The 17,855-nt window shown below is 35.6% G+C and overlaps 1 pseudogene; it reads right to left on the bottom strand.

The window, feature by feature from the left end:
• Nucleotides 1–925: 925 nt before the first annotated feature.
• On the bottom strand, nucleotides 926–17,482 carry LOC115895984 (annotated as a pseudogene).
• Nucleotides 17,483–17,855: the final 373 nt, after the last annotated feature.

Below are 17,855 nucleotides of genomic sequence, written 5' to 3'. Positions count from 1 at the left end.
AAGAAATGATTTTCTGCTTTGATGACTGGCTGGATGGTAGTAGCAGTAAAGAGGAGTTGGCAATAAAAAAGCAGAAACAAATTTGTAGAGAAAATCAATGGTTTGGTTATGTGGAATTGAAGTTTCCTGGGGGTACTCAAGTGAGTCAGATAAACATCACTGGGGTTCAGGGGGACAGATGGAAGTTGAAGAGGTTGAGATTCATTGCTATGGGATGCACGTATATTACAAAAAGTGAGGGGTGTCTGGGAGGAGATATTGTCTCTGTAGTTCCAATATTAAAACCCCCAGTAACACTACTCTGGAAAATGCAATATGCAAATAGTTCTTTTTTATTATTAACATTAGGTTATGTCGAATTTTAAAATATTTACACTTAAAGACAAAATATCTGTAAAATTATTACAATTGATTTCACTAAATCAGAAGTGACAACACATTATCTATACTTTATACTAGAAAACAAAATAAAGTCAACAAAATATAATTACTGAAACTCCACTGTGGATCAGGATACAATGTGTCCAATATTAACTCACAGTTTCCCATAAGTGTAAAAATGAATATGGCATTGCTTGGACAACTTGTTTCAACAGTGAATCCTCTAATACTATTTGTTCAATAACATATACAAATGCAAAACTGGCAGGTAGGAAAAAAGGTTACTTTGTTTTTGCAGATATTGTACTTGTAAAAGAAAGTCAAAATGAAGCATATGTCACAACACTACAAAGTCTTACATTATGCTTTCTAATACAGGCAAGTGAAATGTTAACACATAGTATTTAAAATACTACATATATATTTTATTGACAATAATTGGAATGTTAGAGATACAAATTTTATGTACAATTATTCAGATTAAAACATTTATTAAACCTAGGTTTTATTTACAAATATTTATCTTCCTCTCCTATTTGATGTTTTAACTCAAGAAGAGTTTAAACGGATGCATCTGTAGATATATAGTTGAGAGTGTGGTGTTCAGTCCACTTGGCTCTGCGATAGTAATCTTATGTACCTGTCAGACAAATTTTCAAGACTCAGATCCTCTTTGCCATTATCTGAATTTCTGATGAGATATAACAACCAGAGTCCCTTGGGCAGTCATCTAACTGTGACTTATTAAGGAGATGTCTGAGCTCCAGGATAGAGGCATAGGTCATTTTCTTGCTCTTGAATAACTGTAACTGGCACATAAGAGAGGCACGAGAGGAGTTAGGGTAAAGCAACACAAAAATCTTATTTAATGTACTCATTCATTTCAAGTATGACTCCTATCTTTAACTGTTCTAGGCCTTGACTTCATTACAACGGAAAGTTTCTGCAAGTTAAAAGGTTCTTTGTTATTTCAAAAGAGAAGATTTGCACTCAACTGTTCAAGACTACGGTTTTTATTAGAAGCCAAACAATGTGCCCTTCACTCTTCACTTGCAGTTTCATGGAATTCATGTGCATTTCCTTGCATAAGCAAAGATCAATATGGACTCTTCATTTTACTATTAATAATAAGCTGCCAGAGAAAGCAGATTGTATCCACAGTGTGTGACTGATGCCTTGCCAAAATACTCCTTAAAGTATCATACAAAAAGGCACTTATAGTTAAATGCACAATCAAGTCAATAGTGATCTTTGTGAACAATTTTAGATTCATGATAATCTGGATTAATTAATAAATTATCACTATGAGTAAGAATGTACAGTAGGACTTCAATTATTTGGAAGTTACCTAATAAAACTTTAAATATCCAGAATTTTCCCATGTTTGCCATGTATCACAAAATAGATATAAGAAACCAGGTTGCTTTTTAGAAAGTAAAACACCAAAATTTCCACTGAATCTACCTTATGAATATTTAGTCTTCCATAGCTTTGTCTGTAGTCCTGAATAATAATCATTTATTTTCAGATTGATAATTCTGCATTCTTAAAGCAGTGTTCTATATTCAACAGGCATTATCTTTTAGAAAAAGATGAATATTAACGATGTAACAAAATATACTTTTGGAAGAACCCCTACAGCAGCCTGAAGTTCAAATGTTACTCTTCTCGATTCCTTTAGCGTCAACTTTCTCTCTGTCACGTGACGCTGAGCTCCTTAGAGAAGAAATAGGTCTCAGGGACTGCCTCTTAGCTGCAGTACCATATCTTCCTCTTTCCCCTTCTAACACTGGGGCTTCACCACAGTAGGTATTTGAATAGCTCCTTGTTTGGAAGAGCCAACACCTTCATTTAAGGTTGGGAAAAAGAACTCCTGTCCTACAGAGGCTTTGCACTTTCATCCCATTCCCCCCCCCCAGTGAGAATAAAGTAAATCCAAACCTCAAAATCCTTCAAAGAAGGAAAATGCTTATGATTTTCTTCATAAGGCTCTTGATTAATGCTAATTAATTTATATCTAGGAAATCTTACTCTTTCTCTTACGTATTAATATATATCTAATATATCTATATAATATAATATATCTAAATATATATATATCAATAGATACTAATTAAATACTTATAGATATAATAGATAGATCGCTAAAGATTATATATAAATATGATACTATATAACTATATATATATCAATATCTATATAAATCTATATATATCTAAATAGATATATAATTATCTATATATATAATAATATATATATAATATCTAATATCTTGCTTTTTAAAATGCGTTTTCTAGTTTCCATATGTTTTGCTAACATTAGTTTGCGATCCACTGTGTGTCTGATTGCCATCAACTTCCATACAAATGAGAACTTGTGCTTGTAAGTTACCCTTGTAATAATGAATTAACTTCTCTTTAATACTTATAGAATGGTACTAGTTATGCCCCATCCATGGGAGCAATTGAAAAGTGTTACTTAAATATGTTTCTAAGTTCTGTAGTTTCGCCGAAGAAGACTGGTTGAGAAAGGCTGGAAGAAAAATCATAAAAATTGCTTCTTAGTCTACTCATCTTCAGAATGAGTCATAACAGTTCTTTTAACCTTTTCCTTAGGGCTTGTATTTGCAACAGTGAAACCATATCATGCCATTCTTCTGAATCTTCACATTGCCCCACAACTTCATTTAACTATAGATTCAAATATCAGGTATTTGTCTAGTGATCTTATAACTAGTTCTAGGTATAAGATGACAATTTTAATATGCACCTATCGTGATTGTTATTTTAAATTTTAGCTACCATGGAAGCATTTTTGTGTTCATTATTCATAACAATCTTTAAGTTTAGGAGGGTTTACTTATTATTCACTAGTCTTTCTGAGTATCAGTCATTCATTCTTCTTTCTAAGCCCCCCCCCCCTTTTTTTTTTATGAAAAGGCAGCACTAAATGGGATCTCATTCTCTGAAGAATTGCTTTCTATCCTGCCTCTGCTTTTCTATCTTATTGCCACTGAAATGAAATGAGCCAGCTCTGTGTTCCATTATCCAAGTGTTTCTAGAAAAGGCCAGAGGAATGAGTCTTTTTGTATGCATTCTGCCACATCAGCAGTGATCATCCTATTTGGAGTGTGAACCTCTTAGTCATAATGATTGTGGGGATAAGGCCACATTTCCCCAGATTATATTTGGGCCAATATTACCTCAGTGCAAAATTAAAAGAACTGATCTACTTTCCTTCACATTGATATCCTAAACAAGATTTGGCATAATGAAAACTGTTTGTTCCAATACTCGTTCTATTTAGGCTGATTACCAATTGTGGGACTCTCTTCAGGATATGAAACAGAGTCTTTAAGAACTATAATTCCAAAATTAGTTCTTCGCCTTTAAAAAAAAAAAAGTATTTAGCTTGTTATTTCACCCCAGAAGCCTCTGTGCATTCACCTCAATGGGGAACAAAGTAAATAAATTAAAAACTGTCTTTACCAGAGAATATGTCATTGTGTAATATTAGTAATAAGAATGTGTTTTTGTTTTTATTTCCACATGAGAAATGCTATATCACATTCTCTAAATTCTAGGAATAGTTTTGTTTTAAGCACAGGTCATTTATTGTAGAAACCTTTCATCCGCAATTTTTATGGAAAAGAAAATAGTTTCTCAGTATGAAAGTTATGCAGCACAGTAATTTACAGAACAGCAGTAATTTGCTAAATGATTTCCTAGTGAAGTGAAAACATGACTGTGCCTCCTCAGATGCTTCCCACCAGGCTTGCAATAATTTCAGGCAGGTGATCAGCTGGAACCCCTCAATTGTAACTATAAAAAGGCAGGTCTTATGTTATATTATGGAGATGAAAGCTATATTGCATTCACTTTGTATTTGGAGGATCGAGATTTTCCTCTTCTTGTTTCTTTTCATCCTGACACTAATGACAGGGATTGGCGCAACCTAGGTCTTGTGCTATGGGTGTTTCTTTCCTGCAGAGGAGATGAGTTTCATACTAATGCATCACATTTTCTTTCTAAGTCATTTAGTCCCTTCATGTGGCCATGAACAGAGTAGTAAGCTAACTGGTCTACCCAGAAATTGAAACCATAACCTTCATCAGTTTTGTCCCATGGTTCAATTCATCTGGGCTAACCAGGCAAGTAACACATGGAATAAGAAACAGGTTTGCCTACAAAATTACGGACTTCCCAAAGATGTTTCAGGGCATCTTTTTATACTAAAACGTTTCGGATTAATACGTTAGGTTTAAAAAAGTATACATAATTCATGCATTTCTATTATTAAATTATATAAAAACATACATATGCATACAATTTACAAACAAAACATGTTCAAATTTGTTAATTTCCCCTCTATTTCTAAGGTCATCCACAGTGCTTTTTAATGAAAGAATTAAAATGGTATAATTTTTTAATAAAGCCCCAAATGATTTGTAAATATCTTAAAGGCCGTACATATCTAAATTAGAATACACTGAAGAATTATTAAATAATTTGAAAAAGGGTCTTTCTTATTGCTGCCGGTTGACAGCAGGCATATAGGAACTCCAGAAAGCTGTATAATTCTGTACTCTATGTAATAAAAAATAAAATGATAATATTAAAAACTTATCTAGGAACTATTTTATCATGAAGAGCTAATTTGCATATAAAATAATTTATTTCCTACCAAATTGTTACAGAATGTATAAAGCCCATGAAAAAACATTTTAAGATAGGCATCAATGTTGAAAAAAAAGGGTGGCATGGTGATTGAAAACAGAAGACAGCTAATATAATTATTCACAAAATAATTATATTGGAGTTGTGACATTTAATTAATTAAGAAAGGCAGTCTCAATTATACTAAAGTGAAGATAGTTTTAAGGAAATAAAACTGGATCCTTATTCTGGGAAAAAATTAATAAAGAAGAGAAATCTGCCCCACCTTTACATTTTAAAAAGTTAAAGATTCAACTTTTAGGAAAACTAATTTTGCTTGACTTTCCCAGATTTCTTTGCCCAAATCATACCGACTTTGTCTTTACCATTTTGCTTGCCTTAGCTTTGAAGCCTCTCTTTCTTGGGCCAAGTACTATAAACTTATGCAAACTTGAAGGCATAGGAAATTCCTGGCTAAAGGAATTTCTCAATAAATAATTTTTTAATAAACACTATGATATTTAGATGAATTAAAGAAAATTAGAACTAAAGAAAAGCAAAACAGGAATTTTGTTTAAAATTTAATGAGAATACCTCTAAGCTCCATCAATCATCATCCTGTTTTTCTCATATCCTGGGGCCCATCTCCAAAGAGGGAAAACCCAGGAACACACATCTCAGGATGACTCCAAAACCTCAACCTCATGTTTTAACCTCACTGGAGTCACTCAAATGAAAACCCAGCTACTGTTCAGGTAACTATGGCTATATTTATTTGTCCAGAGGCAGCATTATCCATGGAGGAAAATTTAGTGGACAACATGGCATTTCTCTCCACTATTTTTTTATTTCATCTACAGCACATTCTTAAGTTACCTGAACACTTTAATTCTCCTAGTAACAGTGACTATCTGGTGTTCATTTCACTTGAATACTAACTCACCTTTTGGAAACACAACAATAAATGAAAAATAGGATTCCATTCATCGGAAAATAACCCGTTGCTTCTGTTTCCCCTGAGGCCATGAGAGGATATGGAGTTGAAATGACTTCCCCTGCTCTTGCCTGTTTTTGGAGCCTAGCTTCTAACGAGATGTGTACCTGGAAATAGATCTTTTTGCTCTCAGCCAGGGCAATCTCCACTTCCACTGTGCTAGGTACTTCAGCAGGGGCAGAGGCATACTCACTCAAGATCATGGTAACTCAGCACCTACCTGGGCAGTCTCATTAGACTGCCCCTCTCCCCAACCACACACCCTATGGAGGCCTTTGGTCCCAGGAAATATTTATCCTCCTCAGTTAAAGTTGTCATATTGTACTGACTATTTTGGTAATGACCAAATAATGTTTATAACTGTCACACATTATTTAATTAGGGGCCTTGGAAGGTCAAGTTCGTATTTCTTACAGGTTAATTAAACCCATTTACTTGATGAAGGAGTTAAGAACACATTACCCCAAAATATGCTGCTCTGGCATATTGACTATTTTGAGTTGAAGACACTTGAAGAAAGCAGGTGCAAGAATATCACTCTGACTTTCCTTTTTTTTTTTTTTTTTTTTTTTTTTTTTAAGAGAGAGAAATAGGGTCTGGCTAGGTTGCCCAGGCTGGTCTTGAACTCTTGGGCTCAAGCAATCCTTCTGCCTCAGCCTCCCAGAGTTTTGGGATTACAGGCATGAGCCCACCATGCCCAGTCTGACTTTCCTTCTGCTACTTAAAGGCAGATGACATTTCCATGTGAAAGCCACTTTCCCTCTACCAGAAGGAAAGTATCGTTCCTATCCTCTGGGGACAGGAAGTTGAGGCGGAGGGGAAATCTGTACAAACAAGCAATGTTAGACAAGCCCTTATCTTTCTACCACTCCACCCAATTAGCTAGCCTATTTCAAGCTTCTGTAACTTGTCACATTTTCACAACTTGTTACTCTTTTTCTACTTCAGTATACAAGTGTTCAACTCTAACTACATCTTTGGGTCTTCATTTCCTATGACAGCTCCCTTGCCACATGAAATTTGTGTTAAATAAATTTGTGTGATGTTTCTCCTGTTGGTCTGTCTTATGTCAATTTAATTTTCAGCTGTTGTTAAAAAGCCTAAGAGGGTAGAGATAAAATTTTGCCTTCCCTATAGATATGGTAAAAAACTAATCCTAATTTCATTATGTCTAAAATTATTACTTTTGACAAAAATAGGATTACTCTACCTATTATTGGTCTACAATTTGCTTTCACATTTAACATGTTTTTGAAAAACTTTAATCAGTAAACAGCATGCTATATCATTTTCCTAACATAACACCTTCAAAACTACTTTATTGTTTGGGTATATCTTAATTTATTCAACAGGTTAATTATTGATGGAAGTCCCTATTGCTTTTAGTTTTTTACCCAAAACTACTAGATTTTTAGCTAGTATTTTTATGCGGTTGTATCTTGAATTTAGTAGAACCAATACTTAGAACTGGAATTTCTGGATACAAAAGTGTGCATATTTTAAACTTTGATTGTGTTTTACATTATCACCTTTCGAAAATGTACTTATTTACACTCTTGCACACATGAATGCACACATGCATGCTTAGCATATTCATAAACTAAATCTTGATAACGTACCCGAATACCGATCTGCTTATTACAAATACTTGTATGTGTGAGGTGGGATTGCAGGCAACTTTATCTTTATAATAATAGAAGACTGACTTACTATTTGGGGATCTTTTGACCTCCTCATTCATCATTTACCCATTTTACATGCATTTGTTAACTATCCACTAATGCAAATCACAGGACTAGGGGCTTGGGGAAAGCACATGGTAATAGAAGATTGGATTCTTGTTTGGCCAGGGTAATCATTACAATGCTATGTGTAGTATACAATCACAATGCAATATAAACACAGGTATAGGAGTGCTCTATACATACGGGCATTAGAGAGGAGTGCTCTATATGTGCGGGCATTAGAGAGGTCCTTATGTGACTAAAGTGAAAAATCTGTGAACACTTTTCATTGGAAATTTTCTGGTAGAAAAGTGAGAATCCTTATGCTTTATTTTGTAGTTTTTTTGTGTGATATAGAATACGGCATCCATCATAAATGAAAGTTTAGAAGTAAAATTAAAAAGAAATCTGAAGAAATTAAATTGCATGAGGGCGAACAACTATGACTATAGATATTAAATACATGCAAGTAAAATGCCTGCATGCTTTCTCTACTTTCTGTGGACAGGTAGCATAACTTTTCTTCAAAGCTGTATATTTATTGAATTTAGATGCAAATCATATGGCAAGTGGGTTGGAAACGCCAGGTACACATGTCAGGGGCTAGGGCACCAGGCTATGCTGGCACTCTGTTAGGCCAACTGCTGGACTGCTGCTTGGCATGACTACAAATCTCCCCTGCTGACAGCTCGTGTTCCAGGCTCCTGGCTGTGGCCCGCCATTTGCCCTGCATCGATTTGGGCAGGCAGGCAGGCAGGCAGGAAGGCACAACTGGGGATGCTTGAGCAATGAGGGGCTGCTGTGACCACAGCTGGTATCAAAGTTCTGGCACACAACCCACCCTTTCCCTTTCCTCCTCATTTGGCACTGCAACCAGAGTTTGCAGGTACCTCAAATGCATTTTATATAGATTCTGTAAAGTTTGCTTATTCTGTTACTTTTTTTTTCAATTTTAAATTTAATTATCCCTGTAATCTAGAGCAAACAAGGTATTTCCATCTCCCATTTTCCCCAAGGACAATAGTACACATTCTCATAGACACAATTTTAAGACACATCGAAGTGCTTCTAAATGTGAAAAATGAGGAACAAGTGCAGAATAAAGAGAAGATGTTTACTATAAACAACAGTAAGCCATCTTATTATTCTAAAGAGGCACTTCAGAGTAAGGCAAAGGGGCCTTGAAGATTGTGTTTATGGAACAACAACAACAACACACATACACACACACACACACACTCTCTCTCACACGTTCTCTGTTCTTTTTTTTATTTGAGAATATGTACTCCCAAAGTAAATGAAACATTTTTAAATTCAGAAGACAAATAGAAAAACTCAAATATGCACAAAATAAACAGATCCTGCTCTCTTGTCCCTTCAAGAGCTGCATCTTACCCCAGTTTTTCTTCTCCTTATAACCTTATCTAGATTCCCAGTTGAGGGAACGGATGACCTAATTCCTCTCAGTTCTAATGCAACACAGGAGCAAGTTGCAAATATCTATGCTGGTCTTGCTGGGACTGCAGAACCCCAGGGTGGTTACCCTCCTCCAGAGGTAATCCTGTGATCAGTGCTAACACCACATGCCAGCCCTTTCATCAGCTTGTTGGAGAAGCATCTTTACTTCCTGCCAAACAGTGACCTAGATACCATCTCACCGGTTAGTATGGTGATCATTAAAAAGTCAGGAAACAACAAATGCTGGAGAGGATGTGGAGAAGTAGGAACGCTTTTACACTCTTAGTGGGAGTGTAAATTACTTCAACCATTGTGGAAGACAGTGTGGCGATTCCTCAGGGATCTAGCACCAGAAATACCATTTGATCCAGCAATTCCATGACTGGGTATATACCCAAAGGATTATAAATTGTTCTACTATAAAGACACATGCACACGTATGTTTATTGCAGCACTGTTCACAATAGCAAATATTTGGTACCAACCCAAATGCCCATGAATGACAGACTGAATAAAGAAAATCTGGCACATATACACCATGGAATACTATGCAGCCATTAAAAAGGAAGAATTCATGTCCTTTGCAGGGACATGGATGAAGCTGGAAACCATCATTCTCAGTAAACTAACACAGGAACAGAAAACCAGACATCACATGTTCTCACTCATAAGTGGGAGTTGAACAATGAGAACATATGGACACAAGGAGGGGAACATCACACACCATGGCTTGTCAGGGGCTGGGGGGCTAGGAGAAGGATAGCATTAGGAGAAATACCTAATGTAGATGAAGGGTTGATGGGTGCAGCAAACCATCATGGCATGTGTATACCTGTGTAACAAACCTCCACGTTCTGCACATGTATCCCAGAACTTAAAGTATAATACAAAAAAAAAAAAAGTATAATCCAGTTTACATTTTCAAGGTCAAAGTGGGTACAATGCTGTCTATCTTGGGCTAAGAAGAGAAAAGGAAAAATGCTTGCTTTAAATCTTAGAAGTCTGTTTTTTTCCCCATGTTTTGTACCCCATCCTCTTGGTCTCTCTAGATATATTCAAGTCTCACATAGGACTTGTCGTCTTTTTCTACATTATCTCAAAATTTTAGCTCTTATCCTCATGATATGTGGCCATTTTGCTCAACTTTTATATTAAATGATTAGCAAAGCAGATCCTTTTATGTTCTCAATCTAACAAACAATGAAACAGCAAACTAGGAATTTATTGCGATTCCTCAAACTGACATCATTCAATGATCAAAATAAAATGCATCCATAATATCTTAGAAAATTTACATGCTCTACTCTTAAAAAAAAAAAAAAAAAGCAAACTACTTTTAACCTTTAACGTGACATGCATTGTTTTTAACTGTCTCAGTTTTATATAACCATATACTCAAGGTCTTTATCATTCAAGGTACAGGAAGGTTGTGCGTTTAATCTTTAGCATGGTTGTAGGAGATATGATTCACAGAGTAGAAAATAGATAAAATAAGCATGCAGCCAGCATGGTGCCAAATCATCAGAACTCACCATCTTCTCAACAAATGGAAGTCATTCTTTATTTCTTGAGCAGAGCAGTTTCATATAAGATAAATAGCTTTCAGTCAGAATAGCCTAACATGCAATATGCATCTTTTTGACATGTATATTCTAATACTACTCTAAACCATAAGATTAAAATAAGAAAAAATCTCAGGGTAGTGTGTTGACAAGAAGCACTGGTTGAATCTGTATTTTTTTTTTCCATTTTTCATCTCCCAGAATTTGGCTGTGTGTATGTTTGTACCTTACGGGCTGTCATTAAGTAATCAACTTCTAGTGACCTTCAGTATCATTTTCTAAAGTTTTATGCAGGGGAATAATTTCTGGGACATGTCATTTCTATATCAAATATATATCAAATATCAAAAACCATTTAATGCTATGTTTTGTTTTCAGAGACCAGGATATGGCAGAACATGTTTCTAATAGATATAAGAGACTGAATTATAGATTTGTGAGCTTGAAAAAGCCACTTAGCTACTGGATTTTCATCTTCTCATCTTGCAACGGAAGAATTTTGCGTCAGGTGTTTCTTTTTTTTTTAATTACACCAGCTCTATAAATAATTTTACCGTCTATGAATAATTGTTCTTTTGTTAGCATAGAAAGGAGACAGGTGATGAGTGAGGTGGAATGAAAAATTAAGGGTATGCAAGCCTTTGGCACTGAACCCATCTTCCCTCTGTGGGTCCCTGGGGACACTGGTCATTGCTGAAAGTGCTGCTTGCCCAGGTTCCCAGCCCCTTCTCTCCACAAATCCTGTTGACAGGCAGCCATGGTAGCCTCTCGTCTTTCACTTTCTGATATAGAAAACTGAACTAAAGCCCTTGAGACAATTGGTGAAGTAGCAGAAAAACTTCAATTTTCAATATTCATTGCTTTCCTATTGGCCAATTTGCACATGTGGTGGAGTTTATAGTAGACTCCCTTTGATTAAATCTCCATCTTTGCACTCATCTAGCTGTTTGACTTCTTGAAATTCATCTCCCAATTTATTCCTCATCTGTAAATTGGGTGTAAAATACCTAGATGTGTGATATTATGGAAGAAAAGCAATTATTTACAACTGTTCAAAAAATACTCTTCTCCTCCCTGTACTTCATGGCCAAATCATTTTGGAGAATATTGGCGATGACACTGGACGTTGTCCATAATAAAACTCTATAGATTCTATTTCTAGCCAAACATTGTTAGTGAGGATCCATGTCTTGAAATGACAAGATGTGAAGGAAACTGACTCCTTTACCTGAAAGAACTTACTATATCTGTTTATACTGATCAGTTTTGTCTTGACTTGAAATATTGATTAAATTGGCTACTTTCTGAAGTTTGAACTTTGTCCGCCTCTGTGACCACATCTCCCTCTCTTTTCAGTCTCCCAGCCCCACACTTCAAAGAAAGCATGTAATAACCTAGGCCTGATGATGAAATCAGTCCTGCTGATGTCAAATTAGTTATGTCTGTGAAAGCTCTTGGAAAAGGATGATAAGAATAAAGTAAAAAACAATTTCTTAAAAAGTAAACTACTTTCCACTAGATAAAAAGCCAGTGTATAGGAAACATGTGCTCTGCCTCAATTTTGTGGGATTTATGAGAGACAGTATAGAATAGCCCACAAAAGGACAATCAGGAGGCCTGGTCCCTAAATAACACTTTCCTCCCTCCTCACTCTCCATTTGGCTGTTACTTGTAGTGTTAGAAAGTATAACATAGCAGCACATACACTGGTTGGAATCCCAACTCTACACTTCACTAAGGGAGTGTTTTTTAGACAAGTTACTTACTGTCTCATTTTCTCATCATAAAAATGAGGGCGGGTACTATCTAAGTCAAAGAACTGGGGTAAGTACTCAAGAGAATAATCAGGAAAGACCCTGGCCCAGAGTCTTGCTCAGAGCACACATGTTTTAAAAAATGTAGTTAATAATTTCTAGTATGATTTTTACTGCTGGTTGTGGTGGCTCATGCTTGTAATCCCAGCACTTTGGGAGGCCGAGGTGGGAGGATCACTTGAGGTCAAAAGTTCGAGACCAGGCTGGCCAATATGGTGAAACCCCATCTCCACTAAAAATACAAAAAATTAGCCGGGTGTGGTGGCATGCCTATAATCTCAGCTACTTGGAGGCTGAAGCATGAGAATCGCTTGAACCCTGGAGGCAGAGGTTGTAATGAGCCGAGATCGTGCCACTGCACTCCAACCTGGACAGCGGATTTAGACACCATCTCAAAAACTAATAATATTAATACTAATAATTATTTCTAGTAGTAGTATTTTTGATAGAGAAGGCTGGATTTGATAATCTAAGTTCCTTTTTATCTTTAAAGTTAGACTTTCCCCATTTGGTTGCTCACAAAGTACTCCTTGCGGAGTTTGGCACACCCTAAGCTCAGTGTTTGGGGACCTGACCAGATTTGGCAGGAAAGGCAATCTGGATGGATAATTATAAAAAATAAAAGTTATTCTATCTTTACAAGCCTGGTTGGTGTAGATAGTATTCTGCAAATCTCCATGATTATTTCATCTTCAGTTAATACTTACAAATACAGAGAACCATCTCATACAATAAAAGTGAGTGCGGAATATTTTTGCAAGCTATTATAACATTTTGAAAGAGTACTATAAACATGTACAAGATGTGACTATGTGGTGATGAAATGAATTTTCCGTGTGGCATGAAGTCTCATTATCTTTTTTTTTTGAGACGGAGTCTCGCTCTGTCGCCTGGGCTGGAGTGCAGTGGCAGGATCTCAGCTCACTGCAAGCTCCGCCTCCAGGGTTTAAGCCATTCTCCTGCCTCAGCCTCCCGAGTAGCTGGGACTACAGGCGCCCGCCACCTCGCCTGGCTAGTTTTTTGTATTTTTTAGTAGAGACGGGTTTGATCATTATCTTAAAGCCATGCTCTGTGCTGTTTTACAGAAGCCATGTGTGACATTTCTCACTAATGCTTATGTTGTTACTAAATACTAGTCTCTCCCTCAGTCTTTGGGAATGCAGGCATCCACTTGCATGTAAATTAATACCTTTGCAGAATGGAAATGAGGTACCCAGAAAAGTCCTTTCATTTCTTGAGTCCAATAAGGAAATACGTTCCTTTTCCTAATTATATATTTGACCATAGTTATTGTTTTCAAACTTACATGGAAACACTTATTTTATGGGAAAGCATGCTTTCATGATCTCAGTAATAAAATGGGGGCTTTGTTTCTCATGATTATACTATTTACACTAAGCTGTGATATCAGCTGGGGAGAAGAGTAGATGTGCACACTTACTTTCTTCTTCGAGGAAGTTTCAGCAGCTGATAGTAACCTTCTTCTGTCATCTGGTTTTCAATATTAATTCAATGAGGTGACTCTCTTTTATATCCTTTAAATCTTCTAGAGTCTCATAACCATTGAGCAAAAGTGTTGAGGTATATTCCTGTGGGACAAAAAATATAATGCAAATTAGATTCAAATATTTTATTTGTAGTTCTCTTTAGATTATAGAGATGCTATAGGAACCAAGGTGCCAATACAACTTTTCGCTTAACTTCACTTGTATTAGTTTTTGACATATGAACTCCAGGGCTCTTCAATGATTGTGTTGTATAATTCTTGCCTTTTGGAAGGCCAATGTAAAGAGGAAATAATTACCTTAAGCTATACAATTCCAAATCATGGATCAATTCAATAGTTGGATCATGGCATCCCATTTGGAAATTTTCACTTCTCAACTAACAGAATTGGCAGAACTAGCATTAATTTAAGTCTGTCAATAAAATGCCTCTAGCAGAGAGTAGCATGCTACAGTAATATTTCAGAATCTCATCTCTTCTTGTTTTCGTGATTGCAAAAGCATCTGCTCTCAAAATGTTCTTTGGGGTAGGTAAAAATGAGTGTGAAAACAGATGTAATTCTGTACAAAAAAGTGGGTTATTGTCGCATTGGGTTGAAAGGCATATATGAAACCAAAGGAATTCTAGACTTTCTATTTAATTGAAAACTTTTACTAAGCATAGAAGCACTGTAGTTGGGGCAAGAATTGTTTTCTCAGCATGTGTATTTTTTCATCATTTGAATCAATATATATTAGTTTAAAATTCGTAAGTTTCTAATTTCAAAGTCTGTATGTTTATTTTGAAATTTCTATCCTCTCAAACAAAATAAAATACTAAATGAACGTTGAGTGCTTTTTTCAACTTCCTCAGATCCTCCCCCATTTTACTTGATCTAATTTCAATATCCTATTTTAATTTACTAAAATAGAATAAGAGGAGTCTAAAAGTTTTAAGTAATCAGGAAGAACTTATGACTAGCCTTTTTAACAAAAAAAACAAAAAAAAAGGATGAAAAGCAAGAAGAGTGACAATTCTTTCTTTAGAAAAGTATATTCTTAGCACTGAATAGAATAAAGAAAACAAATTTCCTGTTCTGACATATAACCATTTAACTGCGGGTTCTTGGGGAAGCCCTTTCAGTCTCTTAGACCTTGGGTTTTCTCACAGGTCACAGAACAACAAGATTGCAGAGGCAAGGCGCTAACCCATACATTCTCATAGGAATATCTCATTTGAGGTGCACCAATAGTAATATAGGAAGGCTTAGATACTGTGTGTACAGACAGGAACATAACTAGATAATTCAGAAAAAACAATTAAGAAAAGTGTAATTGATTATTGTCTTGATGAATTTTGAAAACTATCAAAGTACTTTTCTGAGTTAATTTTAGAAATGGATTGCAAAACTGTAAAATTGATTGATACTAGATGTATTGTATGTACACACCATTTAACAAGGTAGATATTTCAAAAAAGATATTGGTAATATAACAAGAAATAATAATTGGGTATAAATACAGACAACACAGTTTCCTTAACACAATCATTATGGGGTTGATGATCACTGTTTTCCTCAAATTTTAAAAAAAATAATTACATTCAGTTATCTTCTCTCAAACTTGATTTTGACCTCTGCTTTGTAGAAAATACATTTCCCTTTTCATTTTTCCTTTCACTTTTTTAGACTTACTTTATTTCTTACATTCTCTTTACCATTCTCATTTAGACATTTTATTAGGGCCTTTTATTCTCCTAGATATTTTTCATTGTTCATTGCATTTTCTCAACGTTCATCTCTATTGTCACTGCTAAATACTATTAAGGTATAGTCCAAGGGATATTAGATCAAGACTTGTCCTTGCATAAAAAAATGTCATAAAGGAGAAATAAGAGATCTAGGAAAACAGGCTTTCCTTTGCTTCTAAGTCTTGTATTTTTAAGCAACGCAACACAAATACTGATCCACTCCCTTCAATTTGTCCACTTACATGCCGCCAAAAGCAAATAGGACATAGATTTGCTCACCTGAAGATGAATCCTCTCTAGGAACTCCTGCAGAGTCTTGGATTTTTCATTGTTACTCCTTCGGTTTGCCTTTATTTTCTTGGGGGCTACTTCCTCTTCTGAGATGACATCCACATAAATGAATTTGAAGTTTCCCACTTTATTGTTCAACATTCCCGTCCACATCCCCATTGGTGTTTTGCAGATAATGTCTATGATGTCTCCTTTCTAAGGACAAAAAAATCCATAAACATTAAGTTTCAGAGAACTATGATGCTATAAAAACTGGTAGAAAGAATGAAATCATAGAAAACTAGGATAATGAAGACATTATGCTAAAGTGGTTCAGATATAACAGAAACAAATCTAAACATTCACTTCTTTCAAAAGTTCAGGCTGGTGGCATGCTGGGTCATGCTTATAATCCCAGCACTTTGGGAGGCCAAGGCGGGAGGATTGCTTGAGGCCAGGAGTTTGAGACTAGCCTGGGTGACAAAGTGAGATCCCATCTCCACAGCTTTTTTTTCTTTTAATTAGCCTGGCATGGTAGCATGTATCTGTAGACTGAGGTGGGAGGAGTTCAAGGCTACAGTGAGCTATAATCATGTCACTGCACTCCAGCCTGGGCAACACAGTGAGATCCCATCTTAAAAAAAATTCAAAGAAGTTATGTACTAGTTACAATGAAGAAAACTTCAACATTCTTGACAAAAAGCTCTCACATAGTTTGATGACATGTTTCTGTTTCTGTTATTGTACCAATTTATCAACTTATAACTGGAGAGCGCAGTGTAATTTACAAAACACTTTTGCCTACTCTAAGTTATTTTTGCTGACAACACAGTTCTTAGATACATAAAGGGAGTATCATCATTATTAATTTAAATATTACAGAAAAAGGAACAGAGATATTAAATGACTTCCGAAGAGCTTGCAGGAAGTTAATGGCAGAACCAGAACTCAAGTCCAAGTTATCTGAACTAAAAAATGATGCTCTTTTTATTTATACTGTCAAAGTAATATATATGTAACAAAGCTCAAGTTATCATTCCTGGAAGTGCTCCCCAGCTGGGGAAGGAGATGAAAGAGAAGTCTGTTACTCTATGTATTTCTAGTGCATCTGAAAAATTTATCTACAGTATAAAATAAACCCATTTCAAGAATTTCATCCATCTAAAATAAAGAAATTTTGCAGAATTCACATAAAAGTACGTGTACACTAAGGATAAATTATGCTACTTAATTCCTTTTAAGGTATTCATGCTCTCCTCTTATTAAGAAGAGACAGCACTTAGATTGAGCTCACAGCAAAGTTTAGATTGAAGTATGAATCATATTAGTATGGACAAATCAATTGGTGTTTTTCTTTACTCACATCTAAGACCATAATTAACTATAGGCTGCCAGTTATTGGCAAGGGTAGAAAACCTCATGGGGATGTGTCTTTGTAAAGAAAATTTATTTCTATGCAAATATGATGTCTATGTTCAAGAGTTATTGTTCCTCTTTTGAGACTTAAAACTTTCTGCCTCAGAGAGGACTTTATAGATTCTAATATTTTAGCCCCTTTTAAGTGTCTACCCTCAAACAAAGCATCAAGCCTGCTACTAAAAATACTTTTTTCTTGCTACTCTGGGAATGTGTGTTCTTCCATCTAAAAAACAAATTTTATTTGTAATGGTGCAATTCACCATGACTGAAATATCTGGTCTACCTTGTGATCATCTGTCTGTTTAGTCTTGTGAACTGTTAGACTAGGTCCTTCTGCCTTTAAC

This window comes from Rhinopithecus roxellana, unplaced genomic scaffold (assembly GCF_007565055.1).
Source record: "Rhinopithecus roxellana isolate Shanxi Qingling unplaced genomic scaffold, ASM756505v1 contig4123, whole genome shotgun sequence".
Lineage (NCBI taxonomy): Eukaryota > Metazoa > Chordata > Mammalia > Primates > Cercopithecidae > Rhinopithecus > Rhinopithecus roxellana.
Note: the sequence above shows the minus strand (reverse complement) of the source record. Positions and strands in the feature narration are given on the sequence as shown.